We start from the raw sequence: 14,070 nt of genomic DNA on the forward strand, positions 1-14,070 counted from the left end.
CGGGCTCCTCCAGCAGCCGTGCTCCGAAAATGCGAACGTCTCAAAATAGCTCGCAGCCAGAAGGGGCTAGGCTGGAAAGCTGTTGCTCAGCCTCATCTGCCCATGGCACTGTTTGCACAGAGGCACAGAGAGTGAGGATGCTTGCTTGTCTTGCCACCTCAAACTTCAAACGTAGCCACTGGGTAATGATGTCCTGCAAAGCTCCTTTTGCCGCCCTGTCTGAAAATGCGAACGTCTCAAGATAGCTCGCCAGCAGAAGGGGCTAGCCTGGAAAGCTGTTGCTCAACCTCATCTGCCCATGGCACTGCTCGCACAGAGGCAGAGAGACTGGGGCTGCTTGCTTGTCTTGCCACCTCAAACTTCAAACGTATCTTAAGGGGGTCCCTGCCAGGCTCGTTTCGCAGCCCTACTCTGAAAATGGGAACGTCTGCATATAGCTCGCAGCCAGAAGGGGCTAGCCTGGAAAGCTGCTGCTCAGCCTCATCTGTCCGTGGCACTGCTCGCACAGAGGCACAGAGAGTGGGGCTGCTTGCTTGTCTTGCCACTCAAAATTCAAAAGTATCTTAGGGGGTTGCTGTCGGGCTTCTTTCGCAGCCCTACTCTGAAAAAGCGATCGTCTCCAGATAGGTGGCAGCCAGAAGGGGCTAGCCTGGAAAGCTGTTGCTCAGCCACACCTGCCCATGGCACTGCTCGCACAGAGGCACAGAGACTGGGGCTGCTTGCTTGTCTTGCCACCTCAAACTTCAAATGTAGCCCGGGGGTCCCTGTCGCGCTCCTTTCACAGCCGCGCTCCGAAAATGCGAATGTCTCGAAATATCTCACAGTCAGCAGGGGCTAGCCTCGAAATCTGTTGCTCACCTCATCTGCCCATGGCACTGCTCGCACAGAGGCACAGAGAGTGGGGCTCCTTGCTTGTCTTGCCGCCTCAAACTTCAAACATATCCTAAACGGTCCCTGATGGGCTCCTTTCACAGCCCTGCTCCGAAAATGGGAACGTCTCCAGATAGCTGGCAGCCAGAAGGGGCTAGCCTGGAAAGCTGTTACTCAGCATTATCTGCCCATGGCCCTGCTCGCACAGAGGCACAGAGAGTGGGGCTGCTTGCTTGTCTTGCCACCTCAAACTTCAAACATATCCTAAAGGGTCCCTGATGGGCTCCTTTCACAGCCCTGCTCCGAAAATGGGAACGTCTCCAGATAGCTGGCAGCCAGAAGGGGCTAGCCTGGAAAGCTGTTGCTCAGCCTCATCTGCCCATGGCACTGCTCGCACAGAAGCACAGAGAGTGGGGCTGCTTGCTTGTCTTACCACCAAAAATTCAAACGTATCTTAGGGTGTCTCTGCCGGGCTCCTCCAGCAGCCGTGCTCCGAAAATGCGAACGTCTCAAAATAGCTCGCAGACAGAAGGGGCTAGGCTGGAAAGCTGTTGCTCAGCCTCATCTGCCCATGGCACTGTTTGCACAGAGGCACAGAGAGTGAGGATGCTTGCTTGTCTTGCCACCTCAAACTTCAAACGTAGCCACTGGGTAATGATGTCCTGCAAAGCTCCTTTTGCCGCCCTGTCTGAAAATGCGAACGTCTCAAGATAGTTCGCCAGCAGAAGGGGCTAGCCTAGAAAGCCGTTGCTCAACCTCATCTGCCCATGGCACTGCTCGCACAGAGGCAAAGAGACTGGGGCTGCTTGCTTCTCTTGCCACCTCAAACTTCAAACGTATCTTAAGGGGGTCCCTGCCAGGCTCGTTTCGCAGCCCTGCTCTGAAAATGCGAACGTCTGCATATAGCTCGCAGCCAGAAGGGGCTAGCCTGGAAAGCTGCTGCTCAGCCTCATCTGCCCATGCACTGCTCGCGCAGAGGCACAGAGAGTGGGGCTGCTTGCTTGTCTTGCCACCTCAAACTTCAAACGTGTCTTAGGCGGTGCCTGCCGGACTCCTCCAGTAGCCCTGCTCCGAAAATGCGAACGTCTCCAGAGAGCTGGCAGCCAGAAGGGGCTAGCCTGGAAAGCTTTTGCTCAGCGTTATCTGACCGTGGCACTGCTCGCACAGAGGCACAGAGAGTGGGGCTGCTTGCTTGTCTTGCCACCCAAAATTCAAACGTATCTTAGGGGGTCCCTGCCGGGCTCCTCCAGCAGCCCTGCTCCGAAAATGCGAACGTCTCCAGATAGCTGGCAGCCAGAAGGGGCAAGCCTGGAAAGCTGTTGCTAAGCATTATCTGTCCGTGGCACTGCTCGCACAGAGGCACTGAGACTGGGGCTGCTTGCTTGTCTTGCCACCTCAAACTTCAAACGTATCTTAGGGGATCTCTGCCGGGCTCGTCCAGCAGCCGTGCTCTGAAGATGGGAACGTCTCCAGAATAGCTGGCAGCCAGAAGGGGCTAGCCTGGAAAGCTGTTGCTCAGCCTCATCTGCCCATGGCCCTGCTCGCACAGAAGCACAGAGAGTGGGGCTGCTTGCTTGTCTTGCTACCTAAAATTCAAAAGTATCCCGGGGATCCCTGCCGGGCTCCTTTCGCAGCCCTGCTCCGAAAATGCGAACATCTCCAGATAGCTGGCAGCCAGAAGGGGCTAGCATGGAAAGCTGTTGCTCAGCGTAATCTGACCGTGGCACTGCTCGCACAGAGGCACAGAGAGTGGGGCTGCTTGCTTGTCTTGCCACCTCAAACTTCAAACGTATCTTAGGGGGTCCCTGCCGAGCGCCTCCAGCAACCCTGCTACCAAAATGCGAACGTCTCAAGATAGCTCGCAGCCAGAAGGGGCAAGCCTGGAAAGCTGTTGCTCAGCCACATCTGACCGTGTCACTACTCGCAAAGAGGCACAGAGAGTGGGGCTGCTTGCTTGTCTTGCCACCTCAAACTTCAAACGTACATTTGGCGTTCCGTGCTGGGTACCTCCGGCAGTCCTGCTCCGAAAATGCGAACGTCTGCTGATAGCTCACAGCCAGAAAGGGCAAGCCTGGAAAGCTGTTGCTCAGCCTCATCTGCCCTTGGCCCTGCTCGCACAGAGGCACAGAGACTGAGGCTGCTAGCTTGTCTTTCCACCCAAAATTCAAATGTATCTTAGGGGTACACTCTTGGGCACCTCCAACCGCCCTGCTCCGAAAATGCGAACGTTTCCAGATAGCTCGCAGGCAGAAAGGGGCAGTCTGCTAAGCTGTTGCTCAGCCTCATCTGCCCATGGCACTGCTCACACAGAGGCACAGAGACTGGGGCTGCTTGCTCCTCTTGCCACCTCAAACTTCAAACATAGCCCTTAGATGTGGGTTCCCTGCTGGATGCCCCCAGCAGCCCTGTCTGAAAATGCAAACGTCTCCAGATAGCTCGCAGCCAGAAGGGGCTAGCCTGGAAAGCTTATGCTCAGCATCATCTGCCCCTGGCACTGCTCGCACAGAGGCACAGAGACTGGGGCTGCTTGCTTGTCTTGCCACCCAAAATTCAAATGTATCTTAGGGGTTCGCTCTTGGGCACCTCCAGCCGCCCTACTCCGAAAATGCGAATGTCTGCAGATAGCTCGCAGCCAGAAGGGGCTAGGCTGGAAAGCTGTTGCTCAGGCTCGTCTCCCCATGGCCCTGCTCGCACAGAGGCACAGAGAGTGTCGATGCTTGCTTGTCTTGCAAACTCAAAATTCAAACGTATCTTAGGGGGTCCCTGCCGGGATCCTTTCGCAGTAGTGCTCTGAAAATGCGAACGTTACAAAATAGCTCGCAGCCAGAAGGGGCTAGGCTGGAAAGCTGTTGCTCAGCCTCATCTGCCCATGGCACTGCTCACACAGAGGCACAGAGAGTGGGGCTGCTTGCTTCTCTTGCCACCTCAATCTTCAAATAATAGCCCAGAGATGTGGGGTCCGTGCCGGTGCCCCCAGCAGCCCTGTCTGAAAATGCAAACGTCTCCAGATAGCTCGCCAGCAGAAGGGTCTAGCCTGGAAAGCTGTTGCTCAGCCTCATCTGCCCGTGGCACTGCTCGCACAGAGACACAAAGAGTAGGGCTGCTTGCTTGTCTTGCCACCTCAAATTTCAAACGTAACGAGGGGGTCCCTCAAGAGTGCCTCCAGCAGCCGTGCTCCGAAAATGCGAACGTCTCCAGATAGCTCGCTGTCAGAAGGGGCTAGCCTGGAAAGCTGTTGCTCAGCCTCATCTGCCCATGCACTGCTCGCACAGGGGCACAGAGAGTGGGGCTGCTTGCTTGTCTTGCCACCTCAAACTTCAAACGTATCTTAGGTTGTCTCTGCTGGGCGCCTCCAGCAGCCCTGCTCCGAAAATGGGAACGTCTCCAGATAGCTGGCAGCCAGAAGGGGCAAGCCTGGAAAGCTGTTGCTCAGCATTATCTGCCCATGGCCCTGCTCGCACAGAGGCACAGAGAGTGGGGCTGATTGCTTGTCTTGCCACCTCAAACTTCAAACGTATCTTAGGGGTTCCCTGCCGGGCTTCTTTCGCAGCCGTCCTCCGAAAATGCGAACGTCTCAAAATAGCTGGCAGCCAGAAGGGGCTAGGCTGGAAAGCTGTTGCTCAGCCTCATCTGTCCGTGGCACTGCTCGCACAGAAGCACAGAGAGTGGGGCTGCTTGCTTGTCTTGCCACCCAAAATTCAAACGTATCTTTGGGTGTCTCTGCCGGGCTCCTCCAGCAGCCGTGCTCCGAAAATGCGAACGTCTCAAAATAGCTCACAGCCAGAAGGGGCTAGGCTGGAAAGCTGTTGCTCAGCCTCATCTGCCCATGGCACTGTTTGCACAGAGGCACAGAGAGTGAGGATGCTTGCTTGTCTTGCCACCTCAAACTTCAAACGTAGCCACTGGGTAATGATGTCCTGCCAAGCTCCTTTTGCCGCCCTGTCTGAAAATGCGAACGTCTCAAGATAGCTCGCCAGCAGAAGGGGCTAGCCTGGAAAGCTGTTGCTCAACCTCATCTGCCCATGGCACTGCTCGCACAGAGGCAGAGAGACTGGGGCTGCTTGCTTGTCTTGCCACCTCAAACTTCAAACGTATCTTAAGGGGGTCCCTGCCAGGCTCGTTTCGCAGCCCTACTCTGAAAATGGGAACGTCTGCATATAGCTCGCAGCCAGAAGGGGCTAGCCTGGAAAGCTGCTGCTCAGCCTCATCTGTCCGTGGCACTGCTCGCACAGAGGCACAGAGAGTGGGGCTGCTTGCTTGTCTTGCCACTCAAAATTCAAAAGTATCTTAGGGGGTTGCTGTCGGGCTCCTTTCGCAGCCCTGCTCCGAAAATGCGAACGTCTGCAGAATAGCTCGCCAGCAGAAGGGTCTAGCCTGGAAAGCTGTTGCTCAGCCTCATCTGCCCGTGGCACTGCTCGCACAGAGACACAAAGAGTAGGGCTGCTTGCTTGTCTTGCCACCTCAAATTTCAAACGTAACGAGGGGGTCCCTCAAGAGTGCCTCCAGCAGCCGTGCTCCGAAAATGCGAACGTCTCCAGATAGCTCGCTGTCAGAAGGGGCTAGCCTGGAAAGCTGTTGCTCAGCCTCATCTGCCCATGCACTGCTCGCGCAGAGGCACAGAGAGTGGGGCTGCTTGCTTGTCTTGCCACCTCAAACTTCAAACGTATCTTAGGGGGTGCCTGCCGGGCTCCTCCAGCACCCCTGCTCCGAAAATGCGAACGTCTCCAGATAGCTGGCAGCCAGAAGGGGCAAGCCTGGAAAGCTTTTGCTCAGCGTTATCTGACAGTGGCACTGCTCGCACAGGGGCACAGAGAGTGGGGCTGCTTGCTTGTCTTGCCACCTCAAACTTCAAACGTATCTTAGGTTGTCTCTGCTGGGCGCCTCCAGCAGCCCTGCTCCGAAAATGGGAACGTCTCCAGATAGCTGGCAGCCAGAAGGGGCTAGCCTGGAAAGCTGTTGCTCAGCATTATCTGCCCATGGCCCTGCTCGCACAGAGGCACAGAGAGTGGGGCTGATTGCTTGTCTTGCCACCTCAAACTTCAAACGTATCTTAGGGGTTCCCTGCCGGGCTTCTTTCGCAGCCGTCCTCCGAAAATGCGAACGTCTCAAAATAGCTGGCAGCCAGAAGGGGCTAGCCTGGAAAGCTGTTGCTCAGCCTCATCTGTCCGTGGCACTGCTCGCACAGAAGCACAGAGAGTGGGGCTGCTTGCTTGTCTTGCCACCCAAAATTCAAACGTATCTTTGGGTGTCTCTGCCGGGCTCCTCCAGCAGCCGTGCTCCGAAAATGCGAACGTCTCAAAATAGCTCGCAGCCAGAAGGGGCTAGGCTGGAAAGCTGTTGCTCAGCCTCATCTGCCCATGGCACTGTTTGCACAGAGGCACAGAGAGTGAGGATGCTTGCTTGTCTTGCCACCTCAAACTTCAAACGTAGCCACTGGGTAATGATGTCCTGCCAAGCTCCTTTTGCCGCCCTGTCTGAAAATGCGAACGTCTCAAGATAGCTCGCCAGCAGAAGGGGCTAGCCTGGAAAGCTGTTGCTCAACCTCATCTGCCCATGGCACTGCTCGCACAGAGGCAGAGAGACTGGGGCTGCTTGCTTGTCTTGCCACCTCAAACTTCAAACGTATCTTAAGGGGGTCCCTGCCAGGCTCGTTTCGCAGCCCTACTCTGAAAATGGGAACGTCTGCATATAGCTCGCAGCCAGAAGGGGCTAGCCTGGAAAGCTGCTGCTCAGCCTCATCTGTCCGTGGCACTGCTCGCACAGAGGCACAGAGAGTGGGGCTGCTTGCTTGTCTTGCCACTCAAAATTCAAAAGTATCTTAGGGGGTTGCTGTCGGGCTCCTTTCGCAGCCCTGCTCCGAAAATGCGAACGTCTGCAGAATAGCTCGCAGCCAGAAGGGGCTAGCCTGCAAAGCTGTTGCTCAGCCTCATCTGTCCGTGGCACTGCTCGCACAGAAGCACAGAGAGTGGGGCTGCTTGCTTGTCTTGCTACCCAAAATTCAAACGTATCTTAGGGTGTCTCTGCCGGGCTCCTCCAGCAGCCCTGCTCTGAAAATGCGAACGTCTCCAGATAGCTGGCAGCCAGAAGGGGCAAGCCTGGAAAGCTGTTGCTCAGCATTATCTGACCGTGGCACTGCTCGCACAGAGGCACAGACACTGGGGCTGCTTGCTTGTCTTGCCACCTCAAACTTCAAACGTATCTTAGGGGATCTCTGCCGGGCGCGTCCAGCAGCCGTGCTCTGAAGATGGGAACGTCTCCAGAATAGCTGGCAGCAGAAGGGGCTAGCCTGCAAAGCTGTTGCTCAGCCTCATCTGTCCGTGGCACTGCTCGCACAGAAGCACAGAGAGTGGGGCTGCTTGCTTGTCTTGCAAACTCAAACTTCAAACGTGTCTTACGGGGTCCCTGTCGGGCTCCTTTCGCAGCCGTGCTCCGAAAATGCGAACGTCTCACAATAGCTCGCAGCCAGAAGGGGCTAGGCTGGAAAGCTGTTGCTCAGCCTCATCTGCCCATGGCACTGTTTGCACAGAGGCACAGAGAGTGAGGATGCTTGCTTGTCTTGCCACCTCAAACTTCAAACGTAGCCACTGGGTAATGATGTCCTGCAAAGCTCCTTTTGCCGCCCTGTCTGAAAATGCGAACGTCTCAAGATAGCTCGCCAGCAGAAGGGGCTAGCCTGTAAAGCCGTTGCTCAACCTCATCTGCCCATGGCACTGCTCGCACAGAGGCAAAGAGACTGGGGCTGCTTGCTTCTCTTGCCACCTCAAACTTCAAACGTATCTTAAGGGGGTCCCTGCCAGGCTCGTTTCGCAGCCCTGCTCTGAAAATGCGAACGTCTGCATATAGCTCGCAGCCAGAAGGGGCTAGCCTGGAAAGCTGCTGCTCAGCCTCATCTGCCCATGCACTGCTCGCGCAGAGGCACAGAGAGTGGGGCTGCTTGCTTGTCTTGCCACCTCAAACTTCAAACGTGTCTTAGGCGGTGCCTGCCGGACTCCTCCAGTAGCCCTGCTCCGAAAATGCGAACGTCTCCAGAGAGCTGGCAGCCAGAAGGGGCTAGCCTGGAAAGCTTTTGCTCAGCGTTATCTGACCGTGGCACTGCTCGCACAGAGGCACAGAGAGTGGGGCTGCTTGCTTGTCTTGCCACCCAAAATTCAAACGTATCTTAGGGGGTCCCTGCCGGGCTCCTCCAGCAGCCCTGCTCCGAAAATGCGAACGTCTCCAGATAGCTGGCAGCCAGAAGGGGCAAGCCTGGAAAGCTGTTGCTAAGCATTATCTGTCCGTGGCACTGCTCGCACAGAGGCACTGAGACTGGGGCTGCTTGCTTGTCTTGCCACCTCAAACTTCAAACGTATCTTAGGGGATCTCTGCCGGGCTCGTCCAGCAGCCGTGCTCTGAAGATGGGAACGTCTCCAGAATAGCTGGCAGCCAGAAGGGGCTAGCCTGGAAAGCTGTTGCTCAGCCTCATCTGCCCATGGCCCTGCTCGCACTGAAGCACAGAGAGTGGGGCTGCTTGCTTGTCTTGCTACCTAAAATTCAAAAGTATCCCGGGGATCCCTGCCGGGCTCCTTTCGCAGCCCTGCTCCGAAAATGCGAACATCTCCAGATAGCTGGCAGCCAGAAGGGGCTAGCATGGAAAGCTGTTGCTCAGCGTAATCTGACCGTGGCACTGCTCGCACAGAGGCACAGAGAGTGGGGCTGCTTGCTTGTCTTGCCACCTCAAACTTCAAACGTATCTTAGGGGGTCCCTGCCGAGCGCCTCCAGCAACCCTGCTACCAAAATGCGAACGTCTCAAGATAGCTCGCAGCCAGAAGGGGCAAGCCTGGAAAGCTGTTGCTCAGCCACATCTGACCGTGTCACTACTCGCAAAGAGGCACAGAGAGTGGGGCTGCTTGCTTGTCTTGCCACCTCAAACTTCAAACGTACATTTGGCGTTCCGTGCTGGGTACCTCCGGCAGTCCTGCTCCGAAAATGCGAACGTCTGCTGATAGCTCACAGCCAGAAAGGGCAAGCCTGGAAAGCTGTTGCTCAGCCTCATCTGCCCTTGGCCCTGCTCGCACAGAGGCACAGAGACTGGGGCTGCTAGCTTGTCTTTCCACCCAAAATTCAAATGTATCTTAGGGGTACACTCTTGGGCACCTCCAACCGCCCTGCTCCGAAAATGCGAACGTTTCCAGATAGCTCGCAGGCAGAAAGGGGCAGTCTGCTAAGCTGTTGCTCAGCCTCATCTGCCCATGGCACTGCTCACACAGAGGCACAGAGACTGGGGCTGCTTGCTCCTCTTGCCACCTCAAACTTCAAACATAGCCCTTAGATGTGGGTTCCCTGCTGGATGCCCCCAGCAGCCCTGTCTGAAAATGCAAACGTCTCCAGATAGCTCGCAGCCAGAAGGGGCTAGCCTGGAAAGCTTATGCTCAGCATCATCTGCCCCTGGCACTGCTCGCACAGAGGCACAGAGACTGGGGCTGCTTGCTTGTCTTGCCACCCAAAATTCAAATGTATCTTAGGGGTTCGCTCTTGGGCACCTCCAGCCGCCCTACTCCGAAAATGCGAATGTCTGCAGATAGCTCGCAGCCAGAAGGGGCTAGGCTGGAAAGCTGTTGCTCAGGCTCGTCTCCCCATGGCCCTGCTCGCACAGAGGCACAGAGAGTGTCGATGCTTGCTTGTCTTGCAAACTCAAAATTCAAACGTATCTTAGGGGGTCCCTGCCGGGATCCTTTCGCAGTAGTGCTCTGAAAATGCGAACGTTACAAAATAGCTCGCAGCCAGAAGGGGCTAGGCTGGAAAGCTGTTGCTCAGCCTCATCTGCCCATGGCACTGCTCACACAGAGGCACAGAGAGTGGGGCTGCTTGCTTCTCTTGCCACCTCAATCTTCAAATAATAGCCCAGAGATGTGGGGTCCGTGCCGGTGCCCCCAGCAGCCCTGTCTGAAAATGCAAACGTCTCCAGATAGCTCGCCAGCAGAAGGGTCTAGCCTGGAAAGCTGTTGCTCAGCCTCATCTGCCCGTGGCACTGCTCGCACAGAGACACAAAGAGTAGGGCTGCTTGCTTGTCTTGCCACCTCAAATTTCAAACGTAACGAGGGGGTCCCTCAAGAGTGCCTCCAGCAGCCGTGCTCCGAAAATGCGAACGTCTCCAGATAGCTCGCTGTCAGAAGGGGCTAGCCTGGAAAGCTGTTGCTCAGCCTCATCTGCCCATGCACTGCTCGCGCAGAGGCACAGAGAGTGGGGCTGCTTGCTTGTCTTGCCACCTCAAACTTCAAACGTATCTTAGGGGGTGCCTGCCGGGCTCCTCCAGCACCCCTGCTCCGAAAATGCGAACGTCTCCAGATAGCTGGCAGCCAGAAGGGGCAAGCCTGGAAAGCTTTTGCTCAGCGTTATCTGACAGTGGCACTGCTCGCACAGGGGCACAGAGAGTGGGGCTGCTTGCTTGTCTTGCCACCTCAAACTTCAAACGTATCTTAGGTTGTCTCTGCTGGGCGCCTCCAGCAGCCCTGCTCCGAAAATGGGAACGTCTCCAGATAGCTGGCAGCCAGAAGGGGCTAGCCTGGAAAGCTGTTGCTCAGCATTATCTGCCCATGGCCCTGCTCGCACAGAGGCACAGAGAGTGGGGCTGATTGCTTGTCTTGCCACCTCAAACTTCAAACGTATCTTAGGGGTTCCCTGCCGGGCTTCTTTCGCAGCCGTCCTCCGAAAATGCGAACGTCTCAAAATAGCTGGCAGCCAGAAGGGGCTAGCCTGGAAAGCTGTTGCTCAGCCTCATCTGTCCGTGGCACTGCTCGCACAGAAGCACAGAGAGTGGGGCTGCTTGCTTGTCTTGCCACCAAAAATTCAAACGTATCTTTGGGTGTCTCTGCCGGGCTCCTCCAGCAGCCGTGCTCCGAAAATGCGAACGTCTCAAAATAGCTCGCAGCCAGAAGGGGCTAGGCTGGAAAGCTGTTGCTCAGCCTCATCTGCCCATGGCACTGTTTGCACAGAGGCACAGAGAGTGAGGATGCTTGCTTGTCTTGCCACCTCAAACTTCAAACGTAGCCACTGGGTAATGATGTCCTGCCAAGCTCCTTTTGCCGCCCTGTCTGAAAATGCGAACGTCTCAAGATAGCTCGCCAGCAGAAGGGGCTAGCCTAGAAAGCCGTTGCTCAACCTCATCTGCCCATGGCACTGCTCGCACAGAGGCAAAGAGACTGGGGCTGCTTGCTTCTCTTGCCACCTCAAACTTCAAACGTATCTTAAGGGGGTCCCTGCCAGGCTCGTTTCGCAGCCCTGCTCTGAAAATGCGAACGTCTGCATATAGCTCGCAGCCAGAAGGGGCTAGCCTGGAAAGCTGCTGCTCAGCCTCATCTGCCCATGCACTGCTCGCGCAGAGGCACAGAGAGTGGGGCTGCTTGCTTGTCTTGCCACCTCAAACTTCAAACGTGTCTTAGGCGGTGCCTGCCGGACTCCTCCAGTAGCCCTGCTCCGAAAATGCGAACGTCTCCAGAGAGCTGGCAGCCAGAAGGGGCTAGCCTGGAAAGCTTTTGCTCAGCGTTATCTGACCGTGGCACTGCTCGCACAGAGGCACAGAGAGTGGGGCTGCTTGCTTGTCTTGCCACCCAAAATTCAAACGTATCTTAGGGGGTCCCTGCCGGGCTCCTCCAGCAGCCCTGCTCCGAAAATGCGAACGTCTCCAGATAGCTGGCAGCCAGAAGGGGCAAGCCTGGAAAGCTGTTGCTAAGCATTATCTGTCCGTGGCACTGCTCGCACAGAGGCACTGAGACTGGGGCTGCTTGCTTGTCTTGCCACCTCAAACTTCAAACGTATCTTAGGGGATCTCTGCCGGGCTCGTCCAGCAGCCGTGCTCTGAAGATGGGAACGTCTCCAGAATAGCTGGCAGCCAGAAGGGGCTAGCCTGGAAAGCTGTTGCTCAGCCTCATCTGCCCATGGCCCTGCTCGCACTGAAGCACAGAGAGTGGGGCTGCTTGCTTGTCTTGCTACCTAAAATTCAAAAGTATCCCGGGGATCCCTGCCGGGCTCCTTTCGCAGCCCTGCTCCGAAAATGCGAACATCTCCAGATAGCTGGCAGCCAGAAGGGGCTAGCATGGAAAGCTGTTGCTCAGCGTAATCTGACCGTGGCACTGCTCGCACAGAGGCACAGAGAGTGGGGCTGCTTGCTTGTCTTGCAACCTCAAACTTCAAACGTATCTTAGGGGGTCCCTGCCGAGCGCCTCCAGCAACCCTGCTACCAAAATGCGAACGTCTCAAGATAGCTCGCAGCCAGAAGGGGCAAGCCTGGAAAGCTGTTGCTCAGCCACATCTGACCGTGTCACTACTCGCAAAGAGGCACAGAGAGTGGGGCTGCTTGCTTGTCTTGCCACCTCAAACTTCAAACGTACATTTGGCGTTCCGTGCTGGGTACCTCCGGCAGTCCTGCTCCGAAAATGCGAACGTCTGCTGATAGCTCACAGCCAGAAAGGGCAAGCCTGGAAAGCTGTTGCTCAGCCTCATCTGCCCTTGGCCCTGCTCGCACAGAGGCACAGAGACTGGGGCTGCTAGCTTGTCTTTCCACCCAAAATTCAAATGTATCTTAGGGGTACACTCTTGGGCACCTCCAACCGCCCTGCTCCGAAAATGCGAACGTTTCCAGATAGCTCGCAGGCAGAAAGGGGCAGTCTGCTAAGCTGTTGCTCAGCCTCATCTGCCCATGGCACTGCTCACACAGAGGCACAGAGACTGGGGCTGCTTGCTCCTCTTGCCACCTCAAACTTCAAACATAGCCCTTAGATGTGGGTTCCCTGCTGGATGCCCCCAGCAGCCCTGTCTGAAAATGCAAACGTCTCCAGATAGCTCGCAGCCAGAAGGGGCTAGCCTGGAAAGCTTATGCTCAGCATCATCTGCCCCTGGCACTGCTCGCACAGAGGCACAGAGACTGGGGCTGCTTGCTTGTCTTGCCACCCAAAATTCAAATGTATCTTAGGGGTTCGCTCTTGGGCACCTCCAGCCGCCCTACTCCGAAAATGCGAATGTCTGCAGATAGCTCGCAGCCAGAAGGGGCTAGGCTGGAAAGCTGTTGCTCAGGCTCGTCTCCCCATGGCCCTGCTCGCACAGAGGCACAGAGAGTGTCGATGCTTGCTTGTCTTGCAAACTCAAAATTCAAACGTATCTTAGGGGGTCCCTGCCGGGATCCTTTCGCAGTAGTGCTCTGAAAATGCGAACGTTACAAAATAGCTCGCAGCCAGAAGGGGCTAGGCTGGAAAGCTGTTGCTCAGCCTCATCTGCCCATGGCACTGCTCACACAGAGGCACAGAGAGTGGGGCTGCTTGCTTCTCTTGCCACCTCAATCTTCAAATAATAGCCCAGAGATGTGGGGTCCGTGCCGGTGCCCCCAGCAGCCCTGTCTGAAAATGCAAACGTCTCCAGATAGCTCGCCAGCAGAAGGGTCTAGCCTGGAAAGCTGTTGCTCAGCCTCATCTGCCCGTGGCACTGCTCGCACAGAGACACAAAGAGTAGGGCTGCTTGCTTGTCTTGCCACCTCAAATTTCAAACGTAACGAGGGGGTCCCTCAAGAGTGCCTCCAGCAGCCGTGCTCCGAAAATGCGAACGTCTCCAGATAGCTCGCTGTCAGAAGGGGCTAGCCTGGAAAGCTGTTGCTCAGCCTCATCTGCCCATGCACTGCTCGCGCAGAGGCACAGAGAGTGGGGCTGCTTGCTTGTCTTGCCACCTCAAACTTCAAACGTATCTTAGGGGGTGCCTGCCGGGCTCCTCCAGCACCCCTGCTCCGAAAATGCGAACGTCTCCAGATAGCTGGCAGCCAGAAGGGGCAAGCCTGGAAAGCTTTTGCTCAGCGTTATCTGACAGTGGCACTGCTCGCACAGGGGCACAGAGAGTGGGGCTGCTTGCTTGTCTTGCCACCTCAAACTTCAAACGTATCTTAGGTTGTCTCTGCTGGGCGCCTCCAGCAGCCCTGCTCCGAAAATGGGAACGTCTCCAGATAGCTGGCAGCCAGAAGGGGCTAGCCTGGAAAGCTGTTGCTCAGCATTATCTGCCCATGGCCCTGCTCGCACAGAGGCACAGAGAGTGGGGCTGATTGCTTGTCTTGCCACCTCAAACTTCAAACGTATCTTAGGGGTTCCCTGCCGGGCTTCTTTCGCAGCCGTCCTCCGAAAATGCGAACGTCTCAAAATAGCTGGCAGCCAGAAGGGGCTAGCCTGGAAAGCTGTTGCTCAGCC

Source organism: Opisthocomus hoazin, chromosome 3, assembly GCF_030867145.1.
Source record: "Opisthocomus hoazin isolate bOpiHoa1 chromosome 3, bOpiHoa1.hap1, whole genome shotgun sequence".
In the NCBI taxonomy this organism is placed as follows: domain Eukaryota; kingdom Metazoa; phylum Chordata; class Aves; order Opisthocomiformes; family Opisthocomidae; genus Opisthocomus; species Opisthocomus hoazin.